This window comes from Bos indicus, chromosome 17 (assembly GCF_029378745.1).
Source record: "Bos indicus isolate NIAB-ARS_2022 breed Sahiwal x Tharparkar chromosome 17, NIAB-ARS_B.indTharparkar_mat_pri_1.0, whole genome shotgun sequence".
NCBI lineage: Eukaryota > Metazoa > Chordata > Mammalia > Artiodactyla > Bovidae > Bos > Bos indicus.
In genome coordinates this window covers 39123944-39133722 of record NC_091776.1, presented here as the reverse complement: position 1 = coordinate 39133722, position 9779 = coordinate 39123944, and the positions used below count along the sequence as shown (strand labels likewise).

The following is a 9779-nucleotide window of genomic DNA, read 5'->3' as shown; positions in this document are numbered from 1 at the left end:
AGATTACATGCCCGGTGCCCTGGTTGTCCCACTGCTGGTCCTCCTTGAGTGCGTAAACTTTCACCAGCTGTCAGAGACTGGTCTCCATTGCTGCTGGTGGACTGAGGCAGCGGCCCTGCTGGAGTCACCAGGAAGAGGGTCCAGGGAAGGCTGGAGCCACCATTGGAGGACGCCAAGGAGTGGAGGGCTCTCTGGCCTCCCTGCTGCCACTGGCTGCCCTGGGACTGACCCATTGACAGTGGGTCAGAGTGGAGAGTACCCTGTCCTCTCCTCTGCCATTGATATAAATTGATATATAATCTTTTTGGAGGCCTATTTTGACAGTAGTTATTAAATTTTTACATGCTATTGATACTAAAGACCATTCTCTTGAGTATTAGGTCAAACTATTTTAAATTTCTGTTTTTTTAATATCAAAACTGGCTTAATTTCCACCAATTGCTTATGGTGCAACCCAGTGCTAGAGCAGGTTGAGTAATATTCCATTGTATGTGTACATATACATACAGTACGTATTGCTTCCATGTTTTGGCTATTGTACATAGTATTGCTACAAACATTAGGGTGCACGTATCTTTTCAAGTTGGAGTTTTCATCTTTTCCAAATATAAGGGCAATTTTTAGTAACTTTTCTATTTTAGGAAATTTCTAGATTTATGGAAAAGGTATAAAGACAGTATAGAGAGTTCTCTTATAGTCTGCATCTTATTTCCCTGATTGCTAACATCTTATCTGTGTCGGAAATATTTGTTGTATTAGTGAATTAGTATTGATGGAATATTATTAATTCAAGACCATATTTTAAAAATTTCTTTAATTTTTTTCTTATGCTGTTCTATCCCAGGATCCAGTGCAAGATGCCATGTCAACATTCAGTAGCTGTTTTTGCATAGAATACTTTTGGCTGTGACCATTTCTCAGACTTACCTTGTTTTCAAGGACCTTGACAATTTTGAATAGTACTGGTCAGATATTTTGTAGAATGTGGTTCAGTCTGGGTTTGTCTTACTTTTTATATTTCCCATGAATAGACTGAGGATATGTGTCTTTGGAGAAAAGTCACAGATAAAGTGACATTTTCATCAAATCACATCAAGGATATGTATTCTCAACATGATTTATCATTGTTGATGCTAACCTTGGTCATGTGGCTCAGATAATATTTGTCCACCACAGTTTCCAAATTAATTACTCCTTTGCCCCCTTTTCATCCTGTATTCTTTGGAAGGGAGTCACTAAGGACCGGTGGGAAGGAAGGATGTGATGTTCCACTAGCTCCACCATATGAAGGGGAGAGTATCTACATAAATTATTTGGAATTCTTTACACCGGGCATTTTTTTATTCTCAGTCATTTATTTATTTACTCAATCATTTATTTATATGAGTATGGACTCAAGGTATTTATTTTATGCTTTGAGTCATAATCCAATAATGTGTTATTTGCTTAATTGTTAGAATGGTTCCAGTTCTGGCCATTGGGGGATTTTTCAATTGATTTCTGTTCCCCTTTTACATGCTCCCATCGGTGTGTATATGTGTGTGCTTATGTGTGCGTGTGTGTGTGTATGTATGTGTGCATGTTTAATATAGCATTTCCTACTTTTTGTATTAATTATGCTCCAGGCTCATATTGTATATTCCCCAGGCCTAGAATCAACCATTCTTTTCAAGGAGCTCTGGTTCTGTGCTGGATGTGTTCATTGCACCTAAGTCTTCCCAGGCAACATTTTGCTGTAAGTATTGCTGAATCTCTCCATCTGTATTTATGTTAAATTGAACATGAGTTCACGCTGGAGGCACCACATCCAATCCATAACCATATGGGTTCTTCTAGCTATTCCCCTTGCTTCTATGTAAACTTCCCCCTGCCCCAACAGTGAGGCTCCTGGCTCTGTCATTTGGCATCCATTTACTTATCTGTTCAATTCCAGCATAATCTAGGGTTTCACAATTATCAACCGATACCCCTGAAAGAAACAATGCTACCTACTGAAGTACAGTGCTTGCATGCAGTTTCTTTTTTTTTTCTCCACTTATTTCCAAAGTTGCTTACATCAGAACATTTTCCACACCCTTCTCTGAGAGGTTGAGGGTTCCCTGGTGGTTCAGATGGTAAAGAGTCTGCCTGCAATGCGGGAGACCCAGGTTCGACCCTTGGGTCAGAAAGATCCCCTGGAGAAGAAAATGGCAACCCACTCCAATATTCTTGCCTGGAAAATTCCATGGACAGAGGAGCCTGGTAGGCTACAGTCCATGGGGTCGCAAAGAGTCGGACACAACTGAGCGACTTCTCTTCACTTCTCTGAGAGTTTATATTACACATTTGTAATACAGTTAGATTCTCTTGCCACAGTTTGCATTCCATTTTGGGATCCCTGACCTCCTTGAATTTTTGTTTGTATATATTAAAGTTCACTTCCTGTGGTGAAAGATTCTATGAGTTTTGACAAGTACATGGTAATATGTGTCTGACACTATAGTATCAAGCAAAATAGTTACAGCACTAAAAATTCCTCTGTGCTTCAACCAATCAACACTTCCCTCATCCCAAGACCCTGACAATCACTAATCTGTTTTCCTTCTCCATAGTTTTATCTTTTTCAGAATGTCATGTAAATGGAATCATAAAGTATGCTGCCTTTTCAAGACCAGCTTCTTTTACTTAGTGATTTTCTTACAATTCATATATGTTGTTTTTTGGGTTGATAGTTCATCCACTTATATCACTGGGTAATATTCCATTATACTACTATACCAGGGTTTATTCATTTATTCATCTATTCAAATACATCTAGGTTGCTACCAGTTTTTAATGGTGGTAAATAAAGCTGATTTATAATTCATTCATGTGCAGATTTCTGTATAAGTTTCAAATCAGTTGGGTAAAACTGGAGTTATTCTCTAGCAAGCTATGTTTAGCTTATAAGAAACTGCCAACATATATCTCAAAGTGGTTGTAACATTTTGCTTTCCCACCAGCAATAAATGGGAGTTACTGTTGGTCCACATATTCATCAGTGATGGATACTGTCAGATTTTAGGTTTTACCCATTCCAGTAGGTGTACAGTAGTACGTCGTTACTGTTTAATTTCTATTTCCTTAAAGATACATGACATTGAGGATGTTTTCATATGCTTATTTGCCACCTGCATATTTTCAGTGGTGAGCTGTTTATTCAGTTTTTTTTGCTTATTATTGTTTTCTTAGTATAAAGTTGTTTTCTTAGTATAGAGGACTGAGATACTTTATTATTATGTGATTTTGTGTATTTGGATATTAGTCATTTATTAGCTGAGTGATTTGCAAATGTTTTTTTAATCTGTGATTTTTCATCCTAACAGTATTTTTTTTTTTGCAGAACACTGCTTTTTAAAATTTTTTAAAAAATTAAATAAATTCCACTTTTTGCCTGTGGATGCTGCCAGGTAAGCATCACTGAAGCCTCTTCCTCTCCACTGCAATCAAGTCTAAGTCAGAGTTTCCCAAAGAGTCCGAACAGCTGCAGAAGTTCATTGGAGGACTGAGCTTTGCAACAACCAATGAGAGTCTGAGGAGCCATTTTGAGCAATGTGGAATGCCCACAGACTGTGTGGTCATGAGGGTTCCAAGCACCAAGTGCTCCAGAGGCTTCACAGAGGTTTGTCACACAGGCCACTGTGGAGGAGGTGGGTGCGGCCATGAATGCAAGACGATACAAGGTAGATGGAAGAGTTGTGGAAACTAGGAGGGCTGTCTCCAGAGAAGATTCTCAAAGACCTGGTGCACACTTAACTGTGAAAAAGATGTCTGTTGGTGGCATTAAAGACAACACTGAAGAACATCACCTGAGGGGTTATTTTGAACAGTTTGGTAAAATTGAAGTGGTTGAAATCATGAATGATTGAGGCAGTGGCAAAGAGAGAGGCTTTGTAACATTTGATGACCATGACTCCGTAGACAAGATTGTCATTAGAAATACTACACTGTCAATGGCCACAACTGTGAAGTAAGAAAAGCCCTATCTAAGCAAGAGATGGCTAGTGCTTCATCCATCCAGAGAGGGTGAAGTGGTTCTGGAAACTTTGGTGGTGGTTGTGAAGGTAGTTTTGGTGGAATGATAACTCTGGTCATGGAGAAAACTTCAGTGGTCGAGGTGGCTTTGGTGGCAGCCATGGTGGTGGTGGTGGATATGGTGGCAGTGGGGATGGCTGTAATGATGGAGTCAGCTTTGGAGGTGGCAGGAAGCTACAAGGATTTTAGTAATTACAACAATCAGTATTCAATTTTGGACCCATGAAAGGAGGAAACTTTGGAGGCAGAAGTTCTGACCCCTATGATGGAGGTCAATGCTTTGCTAAACCATGAAACCAAGGTGGCTATGGTGGTTCCAGCAGCAACAGTAGCTATGGCAGTGGCAAATGGTTTTAATTACTGCCAGGAAACCAAGCTTAGCAGGAGAGGAGAGCCAGAGAAGTGACAGCTTCTCGACTAAAGCAGGTTGTAAATACATTTCAAAGGGAACCTGGCATTACCTGAAGGAATTCTAACTTCATAGTGTTGGTATAATTTATCAAAATGGCTTCAGAGTAGACAGACTTTACATAGCATGTTAAAAAAAAGAGAGACATACATTTATTCAATGTCATGATCAGCCTATTACATTTAGCAATCAACAGCATGGGTGCAAAAAAAAAATCGACATTAAAACCCTTTGTTGAAATGCTTTACACTTTCCTTAGAACAGAAAATGAAATAACCTGTTATACAACTGGTCACAAGAATAGTCCTCAAGTTTTTTGCCCATACACATGAGTATTGTCTAAAGCATTTCTTCTTTGTAGCAGCTAGGCCCTGCCGCAGATTTGTGAACTCAGCCAGGAATGAAGCTTGTGTATCATCCATTATTATGTGTAAACAAAAAAAGATTTAATACCCTCAAAAATTAATAAATTCCAACTTATACATATATTTTTCTTCCATGGGTTTGCTTTCAGTGTTGAATTATATCTAAATTGCAGGTAATGCAGAGTTTTTCCTATGTATTCTTCTAGAAGTTTTGTAACTTTGCATTACATTTAGGTCAATGGTATATTTTGAATTAATATTTGTGGAAAATGTGAGATCTATGTCCAGTTTCTTTATTATTTTTTCTTTCTTTCTTTAAAAAGATGGGGGCTTCTTATTATTCCAGTACCATCAATGGAAAAGACTATGCTTGTGTTATATTATATTGTCTTTTTGCTTTTGTCAAAAATCAGTTGACTTTATCTGTGTGGGGCTATTTCTAAGTTCTCTGTTTATTCCTTTGGCTATGTCTATTCTTTCACCAATGCCATGCTCTCTAGATTACTGTTGCATGATAGTGAATCTTGAAATTGAGTGTTTGCTTTCCTACTGTACAATTATTGGAAGTGGTTTGTTGTTACCACCAAAAAAAGTGTTAGTATTTTGATAGTGTTGTATTAAGTCAATATATGAATTTGGGGAAAAAACCGACTTCTTTACTACTAAGAAAAGTAGTAGTTGAGTTTTCCAATCCATGAACACAAATCTCTCCATTTACTTAGCTTTTTTTTCAATCAGCATTTTTTTGTTTAAAATTTTTGTTACAATTGTAAATGGAATTTTAAAATTTAATATTCCAGTTTTCTTTGTTATTATATAGGAAATCAACGGATTTTTTAAAAACATACTGACTTTATATCAGCTACCATGCTGTATTCATTAATTATTTTTCATTGTCTATCCATTTTATTGGTTATTTTTCAGGCTATCTACACAGACAGTCTATCACCTTTGAGTAAAAACTGTTTCATTCTTTCTTTTAAATTTTGTGTATCTTTATTTTTCTCTTCCTCATCTTATTGAATGTTAGGACTTCCAGTACAGTGCTGAATAGGAACTCAGAAAGAAGATATTCTTGTCTTACCCCTGAATTTATGTGAAAAGAGTTAGTCCTGCTCCACAAAAGATGATATTAGCCATAAGGTTTTTATTTTATTTTTTTTGTTGTTTTCTTTCCATTTTATTAATTTTTTTTTAAAAATTGGAGTATAATTGCTTTACAATGTGTTATTTTCTTTAAATATGCATAACTTTTGTTAAGTTGTTATATTTCTAGTTTTCTTTTAAAGTTTTTATTATAATTGATTACTTTTTTCAAATGGTTTTCTGCAATTATTTCTGCAGTTATTCCATAAAAAGTTACAGGAGGACCCCAAAGGAATATTTGGTGAACTCAGAATTTCCTTACTAACCATTTAATGTGCAGGTATCAGCAGTAATAACTTCCCTCCTTAGTGGCTAATAGTGGTAATATATGTCTTCTTTATTTTCCTTATCTAGCCTGCATAGAGGTATCAATTTTATTGATTTTTCAAAAAACCAGCTTTTGATTCAGACTTTTTTTTTTTTTTTTAGTTTTACTGTTTTTAAATCCATTGATTCTTTTGTTCTAATTTTTCATTATTTCTTTTCCTCTTATTGTTTTAGAGCTTTGTTTTGTAGTTTCCTAAAGGTGTGGCCAGTGTACTTTCTGCAAAATCAAGTTTTATAATGATAAATGTGATGGGGGTTCTGATACACACCTGGGATTTGACATTGCTTTAGTGATGCAGAAGGCAGAGGGGACAGCAGTCATCAGCTGCCTCTGATATTTCAACCTTAGGTAATAGACCAACACGGATCATGTTGCTAAGAGTGTAGATGAGGAAAACAGAGGGCTAAGAACAAATTAAAGGTCTGTATAAAGTTAATATGGTTTCAAAGGCACATTCAACTTCTAAGTCCTTTTGAGAGAAAGGACCATTCTGCTCATGACTTCCACATATTCCTGCTGATACAACAGTTCCAGGATGGTATCAGAGTTGAATCATTACTTAGTGAATTCATGATTTCAGACCATCCAGAGGATGAGTAGAATCCTCAGTTAACCATGAATGCCTAACAATCTGAACTGAGCAGAAAAGGGTCCTTCCACAGAAATGATGCTATTCATGGCTGCCATGATTTTGCTACCTCAAGCTGATTTACAGGACCATGTGACAGTGTTATATATTTACATAGATGTAGAATAGAATACAGAGAAGGCAAAGGCACCCCACTCCAGTACTCTTGCCTGAAAAATCCCATGGATGGAGGAGCCTGGTAGGCTGCAGTCCATGGGGTCTTTAAGAGTCGGACACGACCGAGCGACTTCTCTTTCCCTTTTCACTTTCATGCATTGGAGAAGGAAATGGCAACCCACTCCAGTGTTCTTGCCTGGAGAATCCCAGGGAGGGGGGAGCCTGGTGGGCTGCCGTCTCTGGGGTCGCACAGAGTTGGACACGACTGAAGCGACTTAGCAAGTAGCAGAATAGAATAAAGTTCAAAACTCTGATTAAGACAACAGTCTGGATGTCTCCTGGGGCTATCATTGCTGAGGTCTTATTAATGCTGGGTCCTCACTCCACCTCAATAGAGGATGTGTGCTTTCACTGTGTTCTCAATCTTCTACTTTGAAAATGTCAAATTTCATCAAGTGTTGTATGTATTTCCAATATCCATTTTGAAGGAGCATGACTTCTATACAGACTTCTATTATTTCTTTGTTTCATTCTCTTATTCTTTGTTTATTTTGAAAATATCGAGTGTTTACCATGCATTAGATTCTGTTCTTCCTTAGCTACTTCTTAGAATAGGAGACAGATTAAAAAAAAAAAAAACAAATAAAAAGATATGTAATATGATTGTGATGAAAGAATCTGCCTGCAATGCAGGAGACACAAATTTGACCCCTGGGTGGGGAAGATCCCCTGGAGGAAGAAAATGGCAACCCACTCCAGTATTCTTGCCTGAAAAATCCCATGGACAGAGGAACCTGAGGGGCTATAGTCCAAAGGGTCACAAAGAGTGGACACTACTGAGTGATTAAGCAAGCAAGCAAAGAAAGCAATGATTGTGATTATGCTACAACAATTCTGTAACTGGGATTGATGTGACCGTGTGCTCATGTGTTAGGCAGGAAGTTAAGAAAGGGTATTTTGGGGAAGTGATGCTTAAACAAAGACTTGATTGAAGTGAAGGGGTGAGCATTGTAAAACTTGAAGGATTAAGGGTTCTAGGCAGTGGGGAGCCCTAAGTAAAAATAAGCAGGACATCTTGAGGGAGCTCCTCCAATGACCCTGGCCCTGGAGGCCAAATCCAGTTGTGGTGGTAGGAACAGCAGGCAGGCAAAGAGCCTGTAGCATCTTCAAGACCACATAGAGTTTAGATGCAACATGGTGGGAGTGTTTTGAACAGAAGAGTGAATGATCACTCTAGCAGCTGTGAAGAGAATCATTATTGACAACTTTGTTCTGCTTTGGGTAAAACAAAACACTGATATGCAGCATTTTGCTTGGAGCTCAGAATGACTTGAACAGATACTGCAATAAAAACAAGAGTGGAAAAGTCCTGCTATTCTTCAGCTGAGTGTTTTTAACAAATTTTATGGACTGAATCTAAAGGCTGGGGTGTTAAAATAATTAAAGAGATAGAGAGGATTATTAGAGAAAATGACGAATGATTTTAGTCTTGTCTTATAACTGAGCTAATGGCCAGGATTGGATATCAGCTGGGATGAGAAGTAATTGTGCTCTTGCGCTTGGAAAGAGTCAATGAATGCATCCTCAAGAACGGGTGCTGACAGGAAGTGACTTGGGACCTGGGACCGTGGGGTCCCCTGAGTCCTAGTTCTGAAACTTTGTGAGACGAGCTTCTTGGACCTCTACCATTGATATCTCCTTTACTGTTACGTCTTTTAGTTATTGCCTCAGCCGTGTGGAAACATGGATGCTGTCTATTCCTGGAAGGACAAATAATCCCATCATTAATCCCATAGTAGAGTATGTATAGATAGTTGAAGGTTTGTAACTGCTTTAAATAAAGAATATAAAGGCTGGGTGGTGATGTCCTGTTACTGAGCTCCTATACTAAAGAACTTGAGGAGAGCTATATCATTCACCTACGCAAATCCTCTGTGCTTAAAGTTCATCAAATTCAATGCTCATTGTCAGGATAACAGAACAAGATAAACTAAATGTGTCACAAGTAGGTTCTTTCACATCATTTGGTCCCGTGCTTTTTTCCAGCATGCAGTTTAGTCTACTTCTCCTTTAATGTATAAATATTCTAAGGCTTGCATCATGTTTTGTATTTATAATCTGTGAATTTTTCTACCATCCCTACCACATGGTTTCTTATTTATTTATATTTTGTTTTTACATTGTATTTAATAAAGAGATTATCTAGAGCAGTTGAACACTACTCTCATATTCTATGATAATGTGCACAGTGTATTTTTTCTTTTTCAGTTCAGTTCATTTCAGTCGCTTAGTCATGTCCAACTCTTTGCAACCCAGTGGACTGCAGCACTCCAGGCTTCCATAAATATTAGAGAAATAACTCATTATGGATAGTGTAGCTGTCCATTAATTTACCTGCTTTTTTTTATTCATTCATTTCCTTATTTATTTACTGTCTTACATTTAATAGACATCTGGCATGTATCTGTAAGAGTACTAGAGGACACGTGTACAAAGATGAGTAAGGTATAGTTAGATGAGCTGACCTTCTAGTAGAGATAATTATAATAGAATTTAATGAGGGCTTTGTGACAAAGGAATAAAATGCAGAAGTAGCATAGATGTGGGAAGCATTTCTTACTAGGAAGAATAAGGAAGGAAAGTCTTTTGAAAAGAAACAACACTGAGGAAGATTTTCAAAGTGAACTAGGATTTGTTCATGTAGAGGATCAAGATGACCCTAAAGGGAACAGA

General features: G+C 37.6%; 1 pseudogene; it reads left to right on the top strand.

Moving 5' to 3' along the window:
- Window positions 1–656: 656 nt before the first annotated feature.
- LOC109570886 (heterogeneous nuclear ribonucleoprotein A1-like) lies at window positions 657–4454 on the top strand (annotated as a pseudogene).
- Window positions 4455–9779: the final 5325 nt, after the last annotated feature.